The sequence below is a fragment of the Melanotaenia boesemani genome, chromosome 4 (assembly GCF_017639745.1).
Source record: "Melanotaenia boesemani isolate fMelBoe1 chromosome 4, fMelBoe1.pri, whole genome shotgun sequence".
NCBI lineage: Eukaryota > Metazoa > Chordata > Actinopteri > Atheriniformes > Melanotaeniidae > Melanotaenia > Melanotaenia boesemani.
Genome location: NC_055685.1, coordinates 19357370 through 19384222, shown reverse-complemented (window position 1 = coordinate 19384222; position 26853 = coordinate 19357370). Strand labels below are relative to the sequence as shown.

The 26853-nt window shown below is 37.5% G+C and overlaps 1 protein-coding gene across 1 annotated transcript in view; it reads left to right on the top strand.

Moving 5' to 3' along the window:
- fbxw7 (F-box and WD repeat domain containing 7) overlaps positions 1-26853 on the top strand; it is a 104332-nt gene that overhangs the window by 6000 nt on the left and 71479 nt on the right. The window contains exons 2-3 of the mRNA XM_041982861.1: positions 10759-10913; positions 17612-17687. The gene's annotated coding sequence lies outside the window, so the exon portion shown is untranslated. The remainder of the gene's footprint in view (positions 1-10758; positions 10914-17611; positions 17688-26853) is intronic.

Here is a 26853-nt window from a genome sequence, read left to right as displayed (position 1 = left end):
CTGCTGAATAGGCCTGTCGCGATAACAAATTTTTCTTTTCGATTAAATTTTCTCAGAAATTATTGTGATAAGTGACAATATTGTGCAAAGCTGTCATGTGTTGTCATTTTGAGACCATTTTCAACAAATATAATGACAATGCCATAATAAGGCAAATACACCCTTTCAAAGATCAATAAACTTTAATTTCTAAAGAACATTTTACACTGGAACTGGAAGAAATTTAAAACAAAAACAATAATTAGAATGGACTCTCAGTCTCATTAACAATGAATAACAATGAACACAACCAAAAACAATATGAATGATAATAAAATCTGTGCTGTAAACAAAATTGCCCTTAAAAAAAATACATAAAAAATATTAAACATGGGGCTCAGACAGGAAAAACCTGTAAAACTGCCAGTTAGTACCATTTTATTATAACCCCATTTTTATTATAACCTCTCGATTAGCCGGCATTGCTCTTAATGTCTATTTCAGCGTGAGAAAACGGAGGTTTAGTGTGAGAGTGTGAGAAGCCACTCAGTTGCGCAAATCTCACGGCCAATGCGTAAGAGTGCGTAGCCCTGTTAAACAAATGCGGCATACCAGCTCGCACAGGTTAAGTGCTTTACCCCGGTCTCGTGCTGCAACATGCTGCTGTCAAGTATGACACGAGAGAGATCACTTAAAGAAACGAGAGCGTTTAGTCGAGATAATCCATAGCGAAACCTGTTGTCATACACAGCCTATGGGAAAGTAAGATAGAAAAAAAAAAAAAACGAAAATTATTCTACCTGGCAAACTCATCATGCTCATTTTTTTTTTAATCTGTGCAATTAATTGACTTATTGCATATCGCAACAGGCCTACTGCTGAAGGCCCAGGCCTCTGGGCTGCCCTGGGCTGCCCTGGTCTGCCTCTAGCCTCCGTAGTGGTGTGGTCGTATTTGCATGATCTCACTCACCACTCCTCATCACTGATCACTCCTCATTCCTCATCCTCTGCATGCTGACACAGTCACTGAGTTGTCCAGTGGGTTTATACTCTAAGAGATCATTTTTTATTTTTTTCTGTTAGTGTGTATCTGGTTGTTGTGATACATTTGTTATATGTCTTTTTGATTTGATTATTATTTAAGAGCGCTTAAGCACTGGCAACTGTGTTTTTGAACAGGGTCGTTGCCTTTTGTCTGTGTTGTTTTTGTCTCCTCTTTCTTCTTTCTGCTTTTCCTTTTGCTTCTTTTTGCTGTCTTCCTTCTTTTTCTGTCCCCTCTGGTCAGGTCCAGCAAGATTACATAGATTCTATGATTCAAAGTAAATAAATAAATAAATCAGATTATCAAGAGGAGCCTTATACCCATAAACCTCCCCCTGGCAAAGCAAATTTGTTCGGCACAATGATGCTGGACAGGACAGGTTTAAAAAAAAAACAAAAACAAAAAAAAAACGAACTTAGCTTATATACAAACAACTGTTTCCGGTATAGCCCTCCGTCTAAAATCAGCTTCTCTTGCCGGGATTATGTCAAATTCAGATGTTTTTATTCTCAAGTATGGATTACATTTACCCTGAAACTATTTTGCAGCTTGTCATCGTTTACATTAGCAGCTGACGCTAAAACCGTGGGCACCGCCACATTCAACAACACGGGAAGTGATATCACCACTCACATATATACTTTCAAATAAAGCCAATATGGTCATTTAATGTCACATTTCCTCTAAAACAGGTTTACACTTCGTTCTTTTATCAAAAAAATAAACAATCAGGTATTATTTATCTGACATGACGGCATGTCGTAGCTGCTCCGTGTGTCCATGGTGGGGAGCACACACACTTCGACACGTGTGCGCTCACACAGGTGTCAGCGGACAGAGTGCACGCAGCAGAAAACATGTCAAAAAATCGGACAAAAATCTGAGAGCTTTTAAAATTCTCTTCAGGAGGTGAAGATGGAAGTGTCTTTCTCCAGTGAGGGGCAGATGGAGTATCTGTCCTGCTCCGGTGTTCAAGCTTCAAGGTTGTTACGGGAAGTTTACGGCTTAAAATAGATCCAATATTTGTAGGTTTTTATTAAAATCAACACGTTATCTGAGATCTGAACCTTAAGAATATTTAGTGACTCCACACTGAAATGCTTTCATCGGGACATTTCAAAAGTTAAACTATTTTTATGCTCTGTTTGTTTTTTTGTTTTTTTTTTCTTCCATCAAAGCCTTTCTGGTTGTGAGTTGGGGGAAACACTATTGTGGTATTTCAGAAATGCATGTAGATGTGTCATCAGATTATTACATTTATCTGAATAATCTCAGATAACTGATTTTGATTGTAATGTTAATGGTCTCAATGTTTTATAAAATAGTTATCTGACAATGTGTTCAATATTCAAGAAAAACAAGTTTTGTTACACAATTGGCTCCAGATGGATCAATATCGAATTGGAAATAATTAAAATTAAATAGAAATAGGCTGTTGTGAATCAATTCAAATCGGTTCAGGAAATAAGTGACGATACCCAGCCCTATATTTCCCTGCTTCAATACCCCTGACTCAAAATAATGGGTCACTGTGCAGGACTTGACAACAAGCTGTTGGATCAATTTCATTTGAATCAGGTGTGTTGTAGCAGGGAAGCATTTAAAACCTGCAGGACAGTGGCCCTTGAGGTCTGGGGTTGAAGAGCACTGCTGTATGGAATCAATTTAATGGCCGCTTTTGTAAAACAAAACAAAAGAAAAGTAAGGTTTGTGACACTGATGTTAACATTTGCATCAAAGCAAGTTGATGCACAGTCCAACTGTGCACTGCAGCAGTCAATTAAATGCATAAAGACACTGAAGAATACATTAATCAGTTATTTTGTAGCCTAAACTCTAGGTTTACTTGACATTTGTTGAAATGTCTGAAGCAGGGATTTTTTTAAGAAGTTTACACGTTTCGTGTTGCTGCTTTGTAGAGATGTTCATACAGTGTTTTTTTTCCCCCTTTTAAAGGTCCCATATTATACACTTTATTCCCAATCTGAGACCATTCATTAATATCTAAATGAAATATTTCCGCCATGGTATGGACAAATCGACCCTCAGTTTGAGTGCAGCGGCTTCTCTTCACCTCCCTCTTTTTAGCAGCTTCAGAAATGTGCCGTTTATGGTGGGCGGAACCCTGGTGGAGCAGCTCAGCTGTTGGCTCCGCCCATCGCATCGCCCGTCATGAGGTGATTGACAGGTTAATATATTTTCAAGCTATCAGACTAATAAGGCTGAAACGATAAAATAACTGCCAGCTCTTACCTCTCCAGCTGTGTCACGGACAGTTGGTATTGAACCTGGCTTCAGCTTCAAACGGTTGGCGAAGCCTGCTTTCCATGCCCCCATGTTGTGGAAACAGTCCTCTTTGAAATGCTGGCCACAGACATGCAAAACCTTTGGAAGTTTTCCGGGTACATTTCCTCCAAAAATAAAATTAATCCACTCAGTCCTCGTGGGTTCAGTGGATGGAAGTAAAAAAACGTTTTCGTGTTCATTTATGCAGCCACAAACAGAACAGTGCTTCTGTCGCTTAGCCATGTCCGCTAACGAGGGTTGCCGAAGAGGGAAAAACACTGGGCGCTAGGTGATTTTTAGAGGGCGGGCTTTGAGAGCCGGTAGACGGGTCCATCGCTCTGTGGGGAGTGGTTATTGTCCCTTATGACGTCATAACGTACACGCTTTCAAACAAGCTCATTTCAGCGCTTACTTCCCTAGAGGTGGAGCAGGGGGGAGAGAGAGCGCCTGAAAGAGTTTCACACTTACGGGTCTCCTACAAATGCGGGGGGACCAGTATGACTGTTCCAAAACCATTAAAAAGTGAATTTTGCATAATATGGGACCTTTAAAGAAGAGTTGCAGAAATTTTTGGGCATGCTGTCAGTTCTGATTTTTAGATGGGAAGAAAGGGAGAGTTGACCTGTGTTGGCTAAATATGAGCCTAAAGTGTTTGTCAGGTTACTCAAATTGATACTTAAAGACCTAAAGAACTGTATGAAAACCCGACCAACATGCTCAGCTAAACTGAAATGAGCTTAAATGGTTTGGACATGCCCAGAGTTCTATATTATGTGCCATTTTGCATCCTTTAGTAAAAAACAATGAGGCATAAGTAATTAATACAGCTGAATTTTCAATAAAATCACTCCCATTGATTTATTTTTCTGTTAGGTTTCCAGTGGAGAGCTGCCAATTTTGTAGTTGCTGATTTAAAATTTATTAGTAAAATTGGTATTAAGTGAAGTTGGTTAAGCTATTTACATCCAAGGAAACAAATTCAGACAAGCATTAGGTTGTTGCAACCAGTTGGACATATCTTGAGAGAGGACAGATGGCAAAGGGAGTCATAGATGAAATTAAAAGTTAGATGTGGTGGAAAGTAGTAAGAGACAGCAGGAGTGAGCATTAGGAAGATGTCTTAGCATAGAGGTGTAAGTATTTAGAGGTGTAAGTAAACGGGAACAGAGTAGAAAATGAAAGGGTTAGAAGCTGTTATAAGCATGAAGAAAAGAAACTGGGTGGGGAAGTGAACTTGCCACTTGTGTGTGGGCAGCAACACTAGAGAGAAAGTGAGATCAAGGAAAGAGAAAATCAAAGAGCTCTTCTGTGGGAAGGTCCAACAGGGATCTACTGTCTAAAGCAACTCCCTTAATGGCCACGATTAATTCGGAATTAATCATGCAGAATTAAATAATTCGGAATTAGAGTATTCTCCTTCACGTTTACATGGAAATAGTAATTCCGAATTGAGGTTTAAAAGGGAAAACATGTTTAATCATCTTTGTTCAATTCCACTTCAGATTGGGAAGGGTTCTGATTGGACAGGGGGTGGACGTGATGGATTTATGTCTACCGGAAATAAACTTCACGCTAGCATACTACTTCACTTTCGTCAGCTGAGGAGGTAAAGGGAGATAGAGTACCGTATGTGTGTCACCGTGACAGGACGAGGGAACAAGAATGCGCAGAACAACCGGAATGAACGTATACATGTTCGAGGAATTATTCAGTTTGGAATTAAAATCTGAATAAACCAGCCATTCAGATTGGCCATTTCATTCAGAAATAGGTGTTTACAAGGTCACCTTGATCTTTTAAAGAGGATTTAATTTTTATCTGATTTAAAGTGGAATTAAAACTCATGTAAACGTGGCCATTGAGTGGACTTTATGGCAGCACAAACAACAGGATGGAACTGAAATAAGGGTTGGGCTATGATTAATTCACACACTTTGATATTACAACCCATACTATGGCGTTATATCTCCATTAGGCTATCTGACTCAGCCAGCTTGAGATCTAGCTTCTTAGCGAGCTGATAATCATGCTGTTTTTTGACTGCCTACTTTCAAATGCTCTCTGGTCTTCTACTGGTGTCATGCCTGGGTCTTTGAGTTAACTGTTGCAAACCACATTGAAACAGGAATGTCAGGCATACTAATCTGAACATTTTCTTTCAAAAGCATAATCTTAGTTTCATCGTAGCCAATTTTAAGCAATGAAAATTGTAAGTGGAAAAATTCAGTAATATTTTTCTTTAAACTACTGTCAGCTGTGTACATTACATCTAGACCTGAATTTGACACAAAATGTAGTAAATAGAATATGCAGAATCATGTATGTTTGCATTGCAGTAATTTGCACTGAATTAGTCATTTCAGTGTATTATGTAGACGATGATTAGTACATTGATATAAAAATGCTGCAGTTCAGTCAGTGCATCTGCTCTTTGATAGTTTGTCATGCATGTTTTTGTGTGATTTTTATGTTTGAAGTTCATTGTTCAATCAGTAGACTTGTTTTGTGTAAACTTTGAGCCACACAGAACTTAAAATGTAAGATAGAACTTTCTTTTCAGTATGTTTTTCTTATTAACTTGAGTTTTTCATGTTAACATGAAATTAGTTATATTCTTATCAGAAATGTAGAGCAGCAGCGTCACTGATCTTTGAAAAAACAAACAAAAAAAAAACCAGTGGCTGTGTGATGCATGAGTGTGACAGGAACACTAGTGAGACAGGTGACAGCTTGCACTGTGTGGTTCCCACCCTTGTGTTGTGACTAAGATGAAAGCCTCGTGTTCATTCCGTATTCTCTTGTCAGTCACCCATGACACACACACCTTGACATGTTCCGTTCTGCTGTTTCAGTCTATATTATGTGATGATTTTGTGCCAAAATGCAAACTGAAACAAGTGGCTGGCATATTTTCCACGGTGCACTTTCTTTGGAACCTAAAGAACTATTGTAACAGAATTTGTTCATGTTTCAGAGCATGTAAAATTAAATTTGAGTCTTGTGAGTGATTTTATGTCACTTTCTGAGACAATTTTTTAAACTAAAAGAGAATAACAAAACTATTGACTTCACCATACCATAATTATTCAAATAGCACTTTAAAAATACAACACATGGCAGACCAAAGTGCTGCACAACAGAGAAAACAAGACCGAAAGAATGAATATAAACACTAAAAACAAAGAGGATACAGTATAATCTGAGGACAGTAAAAGCTAAATGATCTTGCTATATTCAGTTTCTAATGTTGCATTTCCTATTTTGAGTTCTTCAATCATTTCATAGTATTTTCCTCTTGTGCCCTATTAATATGCTTTATTATGAATAAATATATAAACACTAAAATTACACTAAGGAATTACCTGACTTTCAGCAGCAGTGTGTATGCAGGGCTTATAGTGGCTCTATTATGCTCATTTCAGGCTAATTTATTTTAATGTGAGTCCACAAAGGCAGGAATTAATCCAGCATTTTTCACAAACCTCTTTATTATATTGATAAATCTCAGATCCTCCTCTGCCACAAACAAGAAGAATGAGACTCTTCCCCCCGAAGCCCCGCCTCCCCCTGATGCAAGCTGCCTCTGATTGGTCAACTGCCGGGAGTAGTTGTTTGGAGCGCGCGCTGTTTTCGTCATAGAAATACCGGCAGAACTCATAAACAAACCAAAGTAATATAAATAATAAGTAAGCAATGTCAACACAAAACATGCAGCCGTACATATTCAAGCCGAATCAGAGCCCGAAAACGAGAGTGAACAACTCAACAACCCACTGACGTATCTGCTATAGTCCGATATAACTTTGTTTGCCCTTGTTAATAGGTGTACATGTGACAAATGTACCACAATGTTATGAGAGGTGGAAAACATCTGCTGCCAAGAAATACATAAAATAAAAAATAATGATGCTATTTGCTAACACCTTCATATATTGTTACACTATAGTTAGCTGTTTTTCAACCACTCCATGTACATCTATTCCTTCATTTGGCTAATCAGCTGGGTGCTTTTAGCCTGGTTGTTTCTTTTATAGCATTTCCATCTAGTGTTGATTGCTAACTTTCTGGTCCTCATTACATGTGTGTTACCAGCTGGTAGCGATCAGGTGAAGTAAGTGTGTGTTAATTTCTTTAATTTGACTGTTGCTCACACACTGTCAAAACAAAACAGACAGTTCTTTGTACCGGCTCTTATTCATCCAGCAGTCTGCGGTGAAGTGCTGAAAGGCGCTCATCATCTCCGGCCAGTCTCAAGGAACTTAACCGGTCGTTGGCTTTTTGCTTAATGCACTGTCACACCCACCTTTTTAACAGCTGGAGCAAGCTGAGCTGAAGGTGCTGTCCTTTCTGCTAAGCACGTGGGTGACATCCAGGTGTTTTTGGTTAACCCATCCTGTATGCAGTTTCTGATGGGGAATCCTAAGGTTCTGCTAAAGTAGAACCCTGCTTTTGTGCTGAAGGTTTTTAACTTGGTCCTGCCATACCGCCCCATCGAATTGTCGACTTTCACAGCTGGATTCAGGAAATAGGAGGAGCTGTTTGTGTTGTGGGCTCCACCCCACAGAGGGAAGCCCCTCACTGAGCAGAGATTGTCTGACTGAATTATGGAGGCTATTGCAATTGGGTATACTAGTAAAAGGGTTACAGCCCCCTGCAGGTTTGCGTGCTCATTCCACTTGTGGGATGGCTGCATCTTGGGCACTCTTTGGAGGTACTTCTGTGGAAGGCATCTATGCGGCTGCCAACTGGGCAACACCACACACTTTCACCAGATTTGACAGATTAGGTGTTTTTGCACCTTCACTGTCTCACGCGGTGCTGGGTGTAAGCATCGTGCCTGTATGAATTCCAAACTTGAAAAAGGTCTTTAAGGTAAGCTTGTCTAGCAGTACGACAGTCTATGTGCCATTGTGAGATAATGAAACAGATGTTAAAAAAAAGATCTTGAGGTTAAGAAATCACCCCGGTTCTCTGAAACATGAGTGAGGTGTCTCAACAGACCACCCTCCTTGCCTGGAGTGAGGAAGAGGTGTGTTTACCTAGACCTAGACTAGAGAGATGGTCATGTTAGGCTCTCATAGGGGGAGAAGGTCTCTCCCTTCCAGAGCAGCCTGTCATCCAGTCAGGAATGGTGTAATATAAAAGGGCTTCTGGGGACAGTGTCTTGGGGTGTGTCCCATAGCGAGATACCTCAGTCATGTTTCAGAGAACTGGGGTTAATTTCTTAACCTAAAGTTTGTGAACCTTTTAAAATTTTGTGTCAAAATGTTGAATAACACGGGATGTGTTAGAGTTCCCATTACACACAACCACCCAGCCTGACTGTGCACTCTTACAGTTACAGTTTACATTCAGGGTTGGGGACATTTTCCTTCTTGCCTTTACACATTGCATCTCCTCCCTGACATCCACAACTCACTCCCCTTAAATGTTTATCAGTCCGTCAGTGAGATGTGAGATGAGCCACTGAGGTGTAGCACTAAAGTGGTTCAAAAGGAGGCCCCTCCCAGCAGAGGTCCTGTTGGAAACTATTGTTTGCGAATGAAGGCTTGTCTTACGTGCCTGGTCGTGCATAGAGATCTGGTCAAATAGAACCCTGTACATCTCTTTTAAGGTTCAATAAACTTGGACTTAAGTTTGATTATTTTAGTTCATGTCACATAGTTTTCCTTACTTGTTGGTGGTGTTTGTTACTTTAGTTTTTAGAGGTTTACATTGTGTCAAGTAGAATTCTTACATTGTTAGATTTAAAGTTAGAAAAATTTACTCTAAAAAGTTGCTGGCTTAAGGTTTGTGTCTTTTTCTCACTTTTCTTTGTTCATCACAGTCATTTGAGGTCAGGATTTCTCTATTTCAATAATTCATTGGTACTGATCAAAAAGATTTTTTAACTAGTGGAAGTCATTGCATATTTACAAAACAAAGAATGTTTAGTTTTGTGTCTAGACTGTCACACAGCTTTTCAGACTTCTTGGAGAGGAAAAACATTTAACAAAATCCAGGTTAAAATAGCTTCATCACTGTAAATAAAAGGAATAAGGCACCAACAAAGGAACAAGACTGAGAAAATGTGATCTACTTTTCCAGTTTCAAATTAAAATTTCTTATTAAATTAAAACCAGGGTCACTTCCTGTGCTTGTCTTTTCCTGTCACCCAGGTGCTGTTTTTGATATGGTGTCCAGTGGGTAGTTTTGCTCATAAATGTGTACTTTGTGGTAGATTGTTTTCTTTTTAAAATTTGAAGCGTCTTTGTTTGCAGAAACACACACTGGAAAAGTTTTAAAGGGTTTTGTTGGACCCAGTACACTGGAATGAAAATGTTTTTTTCATATAGTACTGCTTGACATAGAAACCTGTTTAAAATTGAGCAATTCAAAGTTATGCAGATTAGTTCTCTGGCCCACTTTCTTTTCCTCATGAATAAATTATTGACTGTTTATCAAAATTAAAGTAGTTGTGGAGTTCATATCTTTGCCCTGCTCTAGTCACACTATGTGTTAATTGCTATAAAATACATTAGAAATTAATTAAATGAAAATGAATGAAAATACTTTATTAACCACTGAGGAAAACTGCAATGTCTGCTATAAGTTATGTTATGAAAGTGTGTCTGCTTTCCACACATCTACAAATTTAATCATACTGCTTTTAAAAAGTTATTTTTATTAGTTTACTATTTGTTTTCAGGAAGAAGGGGGGAAAAAGAAACATATTATTCATTCAGCAACTGGTCAAATTAATGCCAAATGTGTTTTTAAAAAGGAAAAGATTTCAGTAGTAGATTTTTTTGGCTGTCTGAGTGCTAATAGTTATCTATCTTAAATTTATTTGATGAATTCCTCTTTCCAAATAAATTTAATAAATTGACTTATGTATCTTTTTCTCTTTTACTGAAATAAAACATAACACTGGGGATATATTTAAATTCAGACAGGGAAAATAAGAGGGTAACATTTGGAAAGACATTATCTCATTGTGATTTAGAAGCACTGTAGGAATGTGTTTGTAATGGTGGATTATCTTCCCTCAGACTTGACCTGGGTGGCTTTCTGCTGTGGGTGTAGGCAGCTGGCAGCTCAGTTAAAGTGCCTTTAAGTCTATTAGAGAGGATAATCCTTGAGGGAGAGTTTTAGAGAACAGAGGGTGCAGGTAAAACAATCTTTCACTTTCCTTTCCATCCAGTGCCCCATGTCTCCCTCCATTCTCAGACCTTGTAGCTTTTCATTCCAAATATGGCAGACATGTGGCTGCCATATGAAGAAAGATGGTTGCACTGAACAAAGCATTTGAAAAGCAAGACAATAAAATGTGTTGAGTAACCCAAACATATTAGCTTTATTCAAAACAAATTTTTGCAAACGCCTTTTGATATGTCTTTTTAACATCCTACTTTGCTGCGTTCTTTACCTCAGTTGTTTTCTCACTTATGTTGTGTTTACATTTTCTCTAGCCTCCAGCCTTCCACCATCACTGTTCCTGACTCAGTTTGCGGCACAGCAGCACTTCAAAGTGGAAGGTGTGCAGTGCTGTAGAAAACACTTCTAGCTCCCCCCTCAAACACTGACGAGGTTTTCCAGAATCCTTTTGCCATCCCTTGACTGACAGGTATGTCAACCTTTCTGTCTTATAGAAAACAGTTTCTTACTCTCTTTCTTGATAATTTTCCCCTGGTTTTATGTTCATTGAACTCACTTCAAGTTGATTTTGTTTGAACAGCAACATTAGCCTTAAAAAGATGCATTTTGGTTTTCATTTTGTGCGGACATTGTGCTAATCTGCTGTTGTGGTTTGGATACAATCTTTTATGGAACGTGACGATTTTAAGGGTTGTTTATACCTAAATAATTGTAGTGTTTAAAACTGCGATTAATTGTAAAACTAAATAACATTGTGACATCCCCAACTAGTTTGTTGGTGATCTGACGATCAGTGTGCTGTTGAATGTTACACTCAGTTTAAACTTGACTTTCAGTCTGGTGACCTCACATAATAAGTGATCTCTAATTGTGATCTATGTAGTTTAAGCAGCAGATGCTTAAGTGCTGTACTGAAAAAGTCATTAATTTATCCTCCATATATTGCAGAATTAATTTAAAGGCTGTTTGTACCAAAGATGGAAGAAAAACTTATTTCTGCCCTTCTCTGTATATTAGGAATATTAAGCCCCACCACTCGATACGCATCTCGATTTGCCAACAGCAATATTATACATTAACAATATAGTGAAGGCTGATGCCGATACATGCTTTTAATATTTGTGTAAAGAACTGAATTGTCTTGTACTTGTAATGTGCTATACAAATAAACTTGCCTTGCATATATATATATATATATGTATGTATATATGTATATATATATATATATATATACATACATAATGTATTTCTACCATGGTTTGGGTGAATACTCAATTCTGATTGGCGGGAGGGTGTCCATTAAAAAGGGATAATGGACATCTATAAAAAAGTTCCGGCCCAACAGCCTTATTGCTGTAAATTATTGCGCTGACTAAACTGTAGTTGGTAACCGTGGCAACAGAAACTCAGACGCTGGGCTGCAGACGCGCCAGATCAGAGCAGCCTGCAGGCTTATTATACATGTAGGAAACTATCTGTGGACTTTGACAGTTTGAAACAAAAAGTCGTATCATCCTCTGGATACACACAAGCAGCAAGAGCTGCACCCGCCCTCTGAAATGTTTGTGTCACGTAACATAACTGGGCCGACTGAGCTGCAGGTTCTGTGTCAGAGCCGGTTACCTTGGCAACGCGTCACAATGGAATAGTCCACTCAGCCACTTCTCGAGAAAAATGTACGATTTTACCAGTAAAAACAACATTAACGCATTAATAATGTATTTAATATATTTTTCTTTCTTAATGGACCATGGTAAAAGCGAAATAATGCCCTCCGAGGTGGCCACCACGTCATCCATTAATTTATGATAATGGCCACCTCGTCGGGCATTATTCCTTGTACATGATGTATATCAAGTTTTGAAATCTCCTGTGTAAATATTGAATTCAACATTATCATGCATAAAAAGACACCAGTAGGATTTAAATAAACTGCATGTTTTTTTCCTTTTATTATAAAAACTAAACAGCCTGGTCTTCTTTGTCTTGTTCTCATGTTGAAATATAATTATGTCGCGTCATGTCTCTACTTGCGAACACACACAGGTAAGCCGGACTCCCATCAGCAGAGAGAGAGCACACGTTAGAAATAGTCACATCAACCACCTGTAAATTAGACAGAAATATCTGGTTTAATAATGTCAGCTCTAATTTATTAATAAGAGCAGCTGATGAGGAGGAGAAACAGGTGGAGGAGTTTTCCAGCTCCGGTGTACTAAGAACTTTATGTCCATTGGGAAACACGTACAGCTGAACAATCAGTTTCCTCATCAGTGTCATTTCTGTGGTCAGACGGGGGAGTGAGCTGTTTGTCTGCTGTGACAGAGAAGCTGTGCCGTTTGCGGTGACAGAGTGCTGTGAAGAAAAAACCAATGTAGCCATTTTATATATCCTATGTAAAAAGTCTCAGGTTACATCAAGTATACTTGATATATCACCCTCCCCTACATTAGCTATTTATTGATGTTATTATGCTATTAACTTAAAGTCTGAGTAAAGAAGTATCAATTTTTGTCACAACATAGTGATGCTAACCACCTATCAAAATAAATGATCAAATTAAGTAACCTAATTAAGCCCAAAAAATCATAAGAAATTAAGCAGTGTTCTCTGCTCTTGAGTTGCTGAGAGCAACACCCTGGTTTACAAACCTTAGATCAGCTTAAATGAAACACTTAACACAAAACACACACAACAGACTGGAGGCCCTTTTAATTGAAACACACTGCCTAGATGTGAAATCCAAAATGCCCTCTGCATAATATAAATAATTCGGTCCCCTTTCTATGTGTGGACTATAAGTTATCTGTGTTGTTAAAACTTATGTAAATTACATTGTCATTACATTGTCTTGTCCCTGCTGTTGAGAGTTCAGCTGAAATATTTGAGGGCGCTTATAGAGAGAGACCCAGATGGCTGAAAGAGTATCTGTATTGGTTTGGCATACAGCATGTCGTAAGCTGGTTTGAAGCATAAAACAGGTCAGAGCGGTTGGGGGGACATTGGAACAGAGAAAGTTAGCTGTGATAAACTACCTGTTTAGCTGTGAATTTCTTTTGTACAAGCTTTAGCAATAAACACCACACAGCTCCTCTAGGTCCAGCAGAGTCTGGCGTTTGCTTCACCACTGCTGGCTATAGTCAAAAGAGGCTAACCCCGAAGCTAGCTGCAGCTTGACCCAGGAGTAATCCCCTTGCCTCTGCTTCCTGAAGCAGGAAAATTTAATAGCTGTTTCTGTCAGAGTTTTCACCAATAGTGGAGGCAACAGACCAGAGCAGTACAATTACTAAACCCTCTCAGAAATGTTGCTTCAGGAGCAAAAAGACCAGACAGAAAGACAAGGAAATGTGCATTTATGTGCAATGAGCAACTGACCCGGTTATTTCATATTTAATGTGAAATTTCGTCTGTGGCAGGGTGGGGTTGTTTACGTGGCGATGTCAGCATCTTTAAATGACAAATATGATACATTTTTGTAAATACTCCGTACCTTAATCAGCTGTTCATTAAGTGTAATAAACAGACTAGTTCTCCCTCACAGTTTAATAAATAATTGTGACAGTCCAGTGTGACTTACATGGTTTTTTTCTCTTCATGACACATTTTATGACTGATGCGACTTACACTACTTAAGCTACTTATAGTCTGGAAAATTCGGTAATTGCTAAAACTTAGGTCTGAACCACTAGAGAGCTGCTTAACCGTTTTTGATAACAGAACTTAAAAAAAATTAAATTTAACAATTAAGTTGAAAATAACATCACTGTTTACATGTTTATGTTGTTTTTCAATATCAGGACATTCCAATTGATTTCTGAAATAAATATAAAGTTAAAAAAAAAACAAAAAAAAAAACAGGAGTTTATAATTATTAGACTGCATGTCTTCGTTGATTAAGAAAGTAGTATTGTGCAGTAATAAAAAAAAAATGTGAGCATGCAACACATAGTGATGCAAATACTCAGCCCTATGTATAAGTAATGCGTGGAGTGAACAGGTGCACATTGAACAGTTGCCAATCACCAATAAAGCGAATAAAGATGTTTCTTAAAATATTAAGATTTTATGCTTGAAACTGCATAGGCATCCCCATGAGTAACTGCTCAAACGTTTTATGTAGTCTAGTGGAAAATCCTTATTCATTGTAAATATTAAGCCATTATTAATAACTTTTGCATGAATGCTGAAGTGGGATAAAATAAGCCAATGCAATAATGCAGATTCCTCACATTAAACTGCTATGCATCAAAATTGTAGCCTAATACTTTGTTTAAATGCATATGACTCATGGATGCCAGGAAATCACACATAGGCCACACATTGATCTATGTGTGGGAAACCCTGCTATACCATGTAACAAACAGAAGAAAAAATGGATCACAGAAAAAAAGCAGTTATTCTCCCCATGTAGCATTGTTTTCATGTGATTAATCTTTTTTTTTTAGGTCCAATCCGCTCTTCTTAGGTTTTGTAAAATGACTGAACATTATTATTTTAACTATAACTGCTGACTTTTCACTGACAGTTTGCACCGACTATTGAAAGTTTGCCAAAAATGATATCCACCCTTGCAGTTTTCAACCTTTCACTACATCTGGAAACATCTAGCAGCTTCTGTATGCAACACTTTGACAATGAATTTCTTTGTTGTAACCTCAGTGCTGCACTTAATCACAAATAAGGCCCATAAGATTCCGAAATCTGTTTGCTATTTTTCTCACAGTTATCAAATGTTTAACAGCTGGAAGCCCGTCTGGACATCTGTTCATTTCCCATAACACTATGTCGATGCTTAGTTTTGTTTACTCCAACTATCCCTTTTTTTTCTACACAAGGCTGCTCCTTTAAGCTGCTGAGTGTCAAGTGGTCCTAATTGTTTTTTTTGTTTTTTTTTTTTAAACCAGCTGCTGCATTTTTAGCATAGAAGTGTTTTGACCTTTTTATTAAACAATTTAACCATTGGGGCAGAAGAAAACTAATCAAAACTGGATGATTAGTGTGATGTTGACATAAGGTTGAGAAGTTCAGCAGTAGAGCATATGCAGAGGGATCACAGGGGCTCTTGACTCTGGGGTGCTAGCATCTATGCTTGTATAGATTTAAAGTTGTACTAAGTTTATTGCCTTCTTTTACACTGATAGTGCTGTTGACATAGTTGTTCTCGGTGGTGTGTGACTTTTTGATAACCCTGTATTTTTATAATGACTGATTAGTCCAGTGTTTTGCACAACAAACTACTACTACTTCTTTTCCTTGCACATATGTAAAATATTGATAAGTGTAGTTTGCAGGTGTTTTGGATTTAATCGTTTCATCATCATCATCATGCATCGAGATGTGGACGTGGATGATTTGCAGTAACAGAACATAATTTATTATAATAATGTAAAAGTATACATTCTGCCATTGCTTGCGTTGCAACATCTCGGCAGATCCGAGGCTAAATCCGTTTTGAGACCTCATCTAGGAAAACTGTAAAACCAAACAAATACATTCATTTTCTCTGGAAAATCTCTACACATGATGATGTATAAAAACCGATACTTTGGCTTAAGGCTAACGTCTATGGAAAATACAATTGGCAAGCTAGCAGTTAGCATGCAGCCGAAAAGTTAGCTTAAGGCTAACCTCTATGAAAAATACCATTGGCAAGCTAGCGATTAGCATGCGCAAATGGACTAAAAGGATTTAAAGAACTGTATCAATAAATGTTTACCTCAACAATATTCTCTGTGTTCAGTTACAAATTGGCTAGAATGCTTACAGGAAAATGTTTTCTGGTCATATAGGAGAGCATGAATAAAATCTTCCATATATTGTCTGAACTTACTACAGAAAGACTGAAGCAACAAAACACACTGCCTTACTGGAAGAAATTTTGATAGCAATGTCACGTTATAGTAATGTTTTTTTTTTTATTTTCTGGTAATGGAAGACTAAAATTAATTAAAAAAAATTTCCTCATGTGTATGTTTGTCAATATCAGGACATTCAGATTGATTTCTGAAATAATTAGAAATAAACAGGAAGTTCATAATTTTCTGACTGCTTGTATTAATTTCTGAAGAAGGTGGCGATGTGCAGTGATAAAGAAAACTGAGGATGCAACACATAGTGATGCGTCGTGATGCATTGTTGAATCAAGTCGAAATGTTGACAAGGTAATTGTAATCAAATTGAATCGTGAGACCAGTGAAGATGCACAGCTCTAGTAGTTTGTAAGAGAAATAGATTACTTTATTGTTATTCAAAAACAGTACACCAGAGATGTACTGCAGAATGAAATTATGTTGCAATTGCCCTCCAAAAACAACATAGATAAACATAATAAAAATTGAAAGCTAAGTAATCAACAATAGTTATAAAAATATAAATGCAATTTAAACTTTAAATTAATATAAATATAGTGCAAATGCTGAATCAAAGTGCCAGTACCCAATGTTGCCTCATGTTGCTATGTGTTACTGTGTTAGTGAGTGTTTAAACTGTTTAGCAGTCTGATGACAGTTTGATAAAAAATTGCCCTGCAACCTTCCAGTTCTGCATGTCAGACTGCAGTACCTTCTGCCTGAGGGCAGGACAGACAACAGTCGATAGCAGCGATGAGGTCATCAAGGTGTAGAGCAGAGGGCTGAGAATGCACTCCTGAGGAAAGCCGGTGTTCAATCTGATGGTGTCTTACCTGTTGTTTCCTCCCCTTACAAACTGAGGCCTGTTTGTCCAAAAATCCAGGATCCAGTTCTTAAGGGGGGTGTTCAGTCCCAGTGGGCCCAGTTTGTTGATCAGATTGAAAAATTGCAAGTTTAACATTAAACGTAAGGAGTTTAGCGCCATGTTTTTATTTGCCATCAGTTGTCCATTGTTCACTTCCCATTAGATGATGCAGACGAAGAACTGAATAATCTGTGATGGTTACTCACTACTACATGCTGTTTCAGGTGTGGTATGGTGTGTCAGGTTGTTCAATTATTCAATTATTTTTTTAAGATACCAAAAAGTTTATCTGTCTGTGGCCAGAAGGATAAACTCTGAAATCCCATCAACCTTATCTCACTGCTCTGACCCTCCTGCTTTCTCCTCATGTTCAATACAGCCCTGTTGCTTGTTGCTTGTTAACTCACTGATGAGCCCTGAGATTGCTACACTGTTTTTTCTCTTTGTCCACAGAAAGAATCGAGCCTTGGAGTAAGACCTGGAGCGGAGAAGACTAATTGTGGCCTGAAAATAGACAGAAAAACGATCTGTAAGTAAACATCACAGCTGTATGAACTTCTGAGGGATCAGGACATTTTAACTTGTACTAAGTGAAGTGCTTATGGCTCAGGTTTATATACAAGTCAAGTGAGATTTGTGGTTTTAAATGGGCAAAATTATACTGTATTTATTGTTTGTTTGTTGATGACAAATCAGCTACTGGTTGACCACTTCATTAATCCAGTAGATTACTTGTGCTTTCAAGATATCTACTTTGTGTCTGTGCTGCAAAAGAATATTTCTAATTATGTCAAAACATGTGGCTGACTGACAAATCTGTCATTCATCTGTTAAAGTAATGAATGCACTATAATGTTTAATGTTATTAAAATTGATCAGGTTTAGTATATTCTTTACACCCTCCCATTTATGTTTAGTTTTCTTTCAAGTGAACTGCATTCTATTGACTGTTGCTGGAAAAGGTATGATAATATTTCCAAGAAGTGTCCTTTCGCTCCATGTATTGACTGTTTCGCAGTTTTACATTTTCACAAATGCTTCAAAGCAGACGTTTGACATGTCAATTTGTTTTATTTTAAACTGAGAGAATATAGTCTTAAAGCTGATTGCCAAGCAATACATTTGCCACTTTTTTAAGACAGCACCTTTCAAAACAATCTAGCAACCTTTTCAACTAACTTTTAGCTACTTTCTGTGGAAAATGGACTCCTCACAGAGAAGAATAATGCAGCGTCAATGCATTTACTGTAAAGGTCAAAATTCCAAAACTCTTTAAGGGCAGCTAGTTTGAGCATATCCATGTTATGGCTGACTTAACTAAAATTTTGTCTTCTGGCTGCTGATTCACAAAAACTTTAGAAACTTTATTTGTATTGAACTTTTAAAGGTCTTTGGTAGGAATGCATCGATACCACATTTTTACAAACTGAGTACAAGTACTTACATTTGAGTTGTTGCTGATACCGACTACTAATATGAGCGCAAATAAATTCTGTTACAGTTCACTGGTAAGGAGTGTGAACCAGATGTGACGACTGAGTGGTTAATCGTGTGATATATCATACGAGACATCCTGCAGCATCCTCAAAATGTAAGGCTGAAAAACTGTCAGAATCTTCATAAATAAGGAGGATAAAGGGGTTTTTGGTGGATTTTGTTCACTGCTGTGACAAAGCACCTACCTGCCGACATTTAACAATAAATTTGTTAAATTAAACAAAATAAATAAAAATGTTAGGTAGAGGAGAAAAAAAAGCAGAATATTAATACTTAAATTTAAGTTAGCTTTAATTGTGCAAAGCAAACACTGTTCATCTTCATGTCCAATTATATTGTAAACCCCAGAACTAATAAAACAGTCAAGAGGGTTTACCAAATGCTTGGATAAGCTGCTCCTCCTCAGTCACTGACACGGGAGTCATCCTCGGTGATGTGAAGTCTGGTGGGGTACAGGAGAGATGGCTTCAATCCCATCTTGTAAAGGAAGGACATCATTTTGTTATATTCTTCCTCTGATTGAGCACCTTCGAAGAGTAGTCTTCATAAACGTTGAATAAGTGACCCTGGTAAAGCAGCGCACCGCTCCTCTGAGCCTCCCTGACTAGCTGTTCTCTTCTCTGGAAGTGGTGGAAGCAAGAGGATAAGTTGTGGTTTTCCCTGGGCGTTGGTTTGAGAGTCGCGCAGTGGGGATCCCAGTCCAGCTCTGGTGCAAAATATAAGATTTCCTCATGGCCTCTTGCAGAAATTTAGAAAAAGACTGTGTAGGTTGTCGACCTTGAGTTCCCTCCGGGAGCCCAATCAGTCGAATATTGCAGCATCTGCTTCTCTCCTCCAGGTCAGTTAGCTTAGTCTTTAGCTTCTTGTTATCAGTTAAAAGCTGAGTGCATAAAGTTTCTTACCCTCCAGCCCCTAGTAAATAGTGTCAACATTTTCTTCCCATGACGACAGACTGTTGTGGTGGCAAGTGATGGTTGTTTGGACCCCGTCCAGTTTGTCATTAAGTTCTTGGTAAGACGTCTTGAGCTCAGAGAGCAGGGCTGATCTGTGGCCTTTGCTAACATGGGTGTCAGCCTCGGACCTTTCACCTGGTTTAGTAGTTTATATGTTAGTACATTTTTTGAAAAATGTGCGTCAATCCCACAGATTAATGTCTTAGCGTTAACGTGTTAAGTTTGACAGCACTAGTTTTTTCACATTTGTATTGGTTTTATAGTATTGGAGCACTTTCAGAAATACAGAGTACGAGTACACGCACATGGTATCGGACCGATACCCGATACTGTTATTGGTGCATCCCTAGTCTTTGGTCCCTTAAATACATTTGTATAATCAACACTAATATGTACGGGAGCTGTTCTGGCAGCCAGTGTTTGCACTTCAGACACATTATGCTTGCTTTTCATTTCATTTATCACCTTTTTACTTTTAGTTTGCAGTTGAGAGAAAGGAATTGATTTTATTTGAGCAATTGGTTCAACTCGAGAAGCAAAAGATAAAAGTTAGATTGCAGCAAAAGTTGTAATTGTGTGTCATCTATAAATTAGACGGACTGCTGCATAAACAATGCGTTTTTATTGATTGGAGGTAAAAAGGTCAGGCATGAAGAGAGATGAAGAAAGAAAAAATATTGCTTTGGTGCCTGTCCAGAAAGCTGCACCCTGTGTTTTATTGCCAACATCTCAGGCAGGATGCCGACTTTTCACACTTACGCATGAGACAAAGTGGGAGTGTTTCTGAACAAATGGGTGAATTTTTATCTTAGACATTCTAGTTCTATCAAGTCATTTGTAGAAAGGTGTGAAATATGAAAAGACATGTCAGGGTTGAAAAATTAAGTAAAAATATTCTATATAAATTCTATTCTATACATTTTAGTTAACTTTTCAGATAACTACTATGTGCACAATTTTTATGACAAAACAACATTTGAGTTGTAAATGTTGATACATGTCTGGTTGTCAAAAATAACTGTTCAGCAGATTGAGTGCACTTGATGTCTTTTCTGTATTCTCTGTGTTCGGCTGAAAGCAGGTCTCCTCCTTAAAGCCAAGTGTGTGGTACAAGTCCTGAATAATTCATTCTAGGCACGCGCAGGTGAATTAAATGTAATGTGATAGCACACATCATTGCCTTAGTTGGCTCGCTGCTGCATTTTTAAAGTGTGGCCTGGCACTCAGATGTCAAAATGCAAACACTGTCTTGTCTCGAAAAACAGGGACATTTGATATATGGTTTGAATAATTTAGTATGAGTGTTTGGGATTTAATTTTTCTTCAAGTGCAACTTGTATCTTCTCCTTTTTTTTCCTGACTTGGGTGTATGAAGACGCTTCAGAAAAGTGATCATTTACTATAAAAAGAAGTTGGTAACATATTTTTTCTCGCTCATATTTCTGTGTTTTCTTTAGATGACACAAGGCAGCGAAAGACATGAAGTGGGTTGATAGCAATTATCTGTTGTTTTGTGTAATTATCTCTATGTACCTTCTCTAATCTGGCTATATATGGCTTAAAAAACAGATGATAATGTAAATTATCATATGCACACATGAAACTCGCTTCCCTCTTGTATATGGTCTAGACTCTAGACTATAAGTCTTAATTAGGTTAGAGTATTATTGTTAGCAAATATAAGTTCTTTCAGTTACTCTTTATTTCTTGTTTGTGCTTCTCACTCATGCAAAATTGCAGATACATCCTATGTAACACATAATGGTTATCATTACAGGATGTGACCTCGTCTGCCATCCTTTAAGTTCAGTAAACAAACAACTGCCTTGAAATGATTTGCTAGTTTTTAATAATTTCATGTAAGGGTGCCAACTATGCGTTATGATTTAGAAAGAAAAAGCCAAGAAGTAAGAGATAGCTGGCTTGTTATATACTGATTTACGTAGTTGATCAGGGACTAATGTTATTAAATTAGATGGCCATGCCTGCTTTGGAGACCTTACTGACAGGAAGCTCAACTTTGTCCCAGTACTGGGGAAAACAAGAAGCTGCAACTTCACTGGTCATGTAGGTTTTGCCAGTCAAGGACATCTGTTTATGGTCATATTTATTTATTTTCTTTTTCTTTCTTTCTTTTATTTTTATATGTATATATTTGACCTCATCTATGTGTCTTTATGCATTTTAAGAATTCCAGATTTACACGGTGAAGTCAGCTTTAAACCAATAGTTCACAAAGACGTTTTTCATAGCAAAAGTTCTGAGATTAATCTCACGTTAACCTCTTGTTCAGTGGTAGATGTTTGCTTTTACCTTGCTGGTGTTTTTTTAGTCTTTGCCCACTAGAGTGCAGCCTACTCAGAGATAATAGGTTGAAATTTCAACCCAGTCACATGTGCTCGTGTAGAGCATTTAAATGATTATGAAAAAAAAGATAAACAACATCAAATTCAGCATAAACTTCAAGGTTATGTACTCTACACGTTTGGCTTCAGTATTATTAATCTTATAAATGCAACATTTGGGTATTTTAAAATTATTAAGGATATAAATGGAAAGCCTTCTTAAATGTTCCAACCCCTTAGTGATTTTTTAGGACATCAGTAGCATTGTGTTATTACAAACTTTACACTTAATTTAAAGCTGAGTGTGTTTTTACTACTTAAGAGATTTAAATAGACCATATTGGTTAGTGATAGATGAATACTTTAGCTTTGAGATGACTGTACAAATAAGTAAAATATTAGAGAAGGAAGTGGGCTTTTAAAGACTTAACATGGACATAAAGGTGTGCAATGCAGTTTTGTGACTAAATTTCCACTTTTTTTTCCTCTCCTTTGTCTGTATTCTTTTTTTCCCCCATTAAAAATGGAGATGAGGGATAATGTCAGATTAGCATTTGGTGTCTGTGTTAGAATCAATAGAAGGAGAGAAAATGGCTTAATGCAGCCCATGCAGTCTTGAGTGGCCCAGGTGTCATCTTTCATGGCTTTTCAGCCATGTTTTAAAGTATTAACTGTCAGTAATGAAGAGTAATTGTACAAGGCTTAACAGACTCTTAAAGGATAAAATCGGAGTCTTGCTTAAAAAATTAAGTGACGTACATGTAACAGTGCAATAGTAGTATTGTTTGAGGTATTGAAGTTCAGAGATACCAGTGTTAAAATACCAGCACCTGTGTCTGATCTGATAACGGTGGAGTAGATTAATTTTTTCTTTTTTCTTTCCTTTTTTTCCTCCCAAATTGGACTATTGGTCAGGTAAAGCAAGTGTAGCCATTGGTCTACAGGGTGTTGTATGACGTTTGGATAGATTTTATTCTCTGCATTGTCTTTTTTCAAGATAGCCGTCTACATTGTTGTGAACCTCATCTTTCTTTTTCTTTTCTTTTTTTTTTTACCCTGACTGTATATTGCTTCAGTCTTATGCGTAGTCACACTCAGTCCACATGGCTATTTGGATGCTTAGGTTGGCTGCAGATGGAATCAGTGGATCTTTATAGATTGGTACTGTGAATCTGTAACTGTGAATTGTCTGTAATCAGCAGTAAGATCCAGTATGTTAGTCTATAAGATCAAAGTAAACTAACTGTAATGGAGAACAGTATTAATAGATTAATGCTCTGTAGAGTGTAGGACTTTTGCAGAGAAAGCTATTTGTAAGATAAAGAAATCCATGCTATGCCAGTTATTAAGATGTTTGACCCACTGAAGTTGGATTTTGTTGCTCCCTGTAGCGGCAGCATGTTAGATTTTTATTATGTCTTCCTGTGAGGCTCTGAGCCATAGTGCAGCGAGTCCCTGCTTTATGGATCAATACTGAAGCAGTGAGCTGACACAGTGAAAAGCAATATTCATAAATAATGAATGGGACACCCTTTCACCCTGCTCTGACTTTCAGTCCTGGGCTAGAAAAGAACAAAACTGAACATGCCTTCCTTTGCCTGTGTTGCATTCTGATTTGATAGAAAACATTCAGTGACTTGCTGCTGGAGTGTAAATATCTCACCTATTAGATGCGAGAATGACTTTTGAAACGCCATCTTGTCTCCTGTTCTGTTTCGCACTAGTATACCATATTTTCTTTTTATTTCGGAAGATCATTGATGGTGGTCTCTATTTTTGTTGTTTTTCATTTCTCCCCTGATGTGGTGTTTGTTCTGACGAGATGGCACTCCTGGTGTTTCAGGAAATGTCTGTGGCACCGAATCACAGTGAGCTGCCTCCTTTAGTATTTTTCCCATCAACAGCAGAGATGTGCCAGTGAACATGGAGAATAGATTTAAGTGCTGCATTGTTCTTTTCACCACTTTTTATATCGATCACAACTGTCAGTTGGTCAGAGCTTCCCAACAAACATGATTAGATGGAGGAAGAAAGGTTTGTCACTTTTGCATTGTTGCTCTAAAAGGAGAGTAATGGCAGATGATGGCAGATGATTTGCTGTATTTAATTCAAGCCAGTCTGGTGAACCTCTTAGGTTTGTCAGTCCATGTGCAGAAAATATTTTACTTTCAGTTAGCAGACTTTTCATTTCCGTTATGTAGACTATGTAGAGTATGGAAGTGAAACGCAAAGCAAGTTGTAGCATTGATCACATTTAAAGTAAAACATGTCCATGCAAAATCATGAGTTGAGTAAAAGCAGAATACTTAAAACATGCCAAGAAACTGGAGGAGTAAGGCATTGTTGTTGTTTAAAACAGACTAATTTGACTGTTTATTTAAATAATGATTTTTTATTTATTTATTTTTTTAACTACTTTTATCCACACATTGTCAACTGCAATTTAGTGTTAGATTGTGTGTATTATGCACAATTTCACACATTTACTGGGATATTATTTAATAGTGTTCAGTCATCACAGGCAGAGGTGCAGAATGCAGGAAGAAAACACAAAAGCTGCAAGACAGAAGTGAACATTACCCTGTTAAACATGCTTGACGCTCCCCTCTATACAAGCCTTCCTGCTGTAGAAGCAGCATCTGATTTACGTTAAATTGCTTGAAGATAACGCTAAGCATCCAGAGCTGCAGCCTTACAACACCCAAGACAACTTTCCGTTTCAGAGAGCACACCGGGCTGGTCATTATTGACTTTGAGTTATAGCTCAGTTGTTGTGTTTTTTTTGGATGCAGGTGAGGGTAGATAAGGTGGAGGACACATTTCCCCCCCCCCCCAGTTAATGTAGAAGCAGATAAGATTTATTTCCTCCTCTGTGTAACGTAGCTAATGCATAACTGTGGGTGTGACTGCACATATAAACTGAATTACAGTCACTGTGTAAATAAACAGTCAGAATCAAGAGACGCAGTTCAGCTGTCACTGCATAAAAACACAAATAAGGACTGACTGAAGGACTACATCACTTTTAAAAGCAACACCTGTTGGCTATGCTTTATTTTAAACTCCTGAAAACAAGAAACTTCATGTTGTATTTCAGCTACACTCTACACAACTACAGTCTCACCAGAAATGGCCCTAACTTCTGTTTAATGAAGCAAAAAATTAATGATATTTAATTTTCTTTGCTGGATTTAATGGAATATCAGATATCTTTGCAGAGTTTTAATTGATAATTTTTTACCTTTTTGTTCAACAGATTTTAGTTTTTGTTTCTGCAGACTATAAGATAACCAGAAAATAATTAATTTATGTACAAATCATTGACATATTTTAGTCATTTTTGTTTTATTTTTTTTTTATTCATTTTTTTGCTAGTGTTTGTGGCCATTAGTTTTAGAGTTTGAAACTCTAATGGCAAAATGATCCCTATCTCCCCAAGAGCAGGCACACACTTACGTCACATGACCACGAACAGCTTGCCGATAAAACCAAACCCCGCAAGTGTGCAACTTGTTCTCATACTTTTTAGTTTTCTCCATCTGTTTTTAAAAGAAAATTATGTCATACAGTTATATTGATACCCTCAGTGTCAAGGCTAGAAAAAGATATGATGTGAAGCTAGTGGCAGCAGGACTGAATGAATGCCCTCATGTCTGTCCGCCCTCACATTGTGAAAGAACTGCTAAGAAGGAGCATTGAAAACTTCATAAAAACCACCAACAGACGTTTGCTATTGTTCATGGTATTTTTGGCATCATAATAAATGTTTTACTCACCAGTCACAAAATGATCCGAACAAATTGTTGAATTTTTCAAAGGACTCGTATGTCGCCAGCATTAACACGCTGTAAAGCCGCTAGCTAGTTACCAAATCTTTTTGGGCTTTTGTGTCTTTTCATTAGTTTGAAGAACAATATGTTGTTGTCTTTGTAACAACTATGTTTATGGCAACCAACCACAACACAGCCTTTCAAGATATTTAAAGAAAACTAAAAAAAATCTAAGAAAAATCTATCAAGATTGATGCTAAAAATCCAGTGGTGTTACGCTTTAGCAACCTTTTGTTTTTACTGAAGAAAGTCCCAGATGTGACAAAGTTTACTGATAATCTTGGATGTTTGTGCCTGCTCTGCGCCTGTAAACAATCCTCAAAAAATTTCCTGGATCCAGGCGGTGATCCGGATCACTCCCAACATTTAATCACTTGTTCATTATTCCATTTTGGAGATTTATTAAAAATTTGGTCAAAATCTGTCTGTAAGGTTTTGAGTTACGTTGCTAACAGACAGACATACAAACTGACACACCAAAAAACATACATATACATACATGTATAATCATTCAGTATTGAAGATATGTGGATGGTTTAAGGATCTCCTTGTTTAAATTTGATCTTTGACACCATTTGTGTATTAGCTTTTTTTAAATTGCTTCAAGCTGCTCATGAAATTTAAATCCAGGTTGGGTCCCACCACAACATTTTTCAGTTGCAGCAAACTGTTGTTGCGCCTGCACCATCGGCTGCCATTCATTTCTATCCAGAATGTCTTGTTACTCTGCAGCTCCTGTGGTTCCAAAATGTAAAGTTTTTTTTCTAATATTGCAGATATCGTCCATCTGTTGCAGTCTTGGTATTTTGATGGATTCAAACTAAAATCTTGTGTGTTTACATAAACCATATATTAAAGATAAAGACAGTCACTCATTGAGAAAAGTTGGGTCAGTGGCTGATATTTACCTGAAACTGACTCGCATATTAAATGACTTTCTAAAGAAATACTATAACTTCCTACTTACAATTAATACATCAGTATATTATTTGGTGTTCATATTTTGTTATGTTGATGAAGGATTTTTTAAAATTGTCTTTTAACATTATGTGTGTACTATTTTTAGCAAG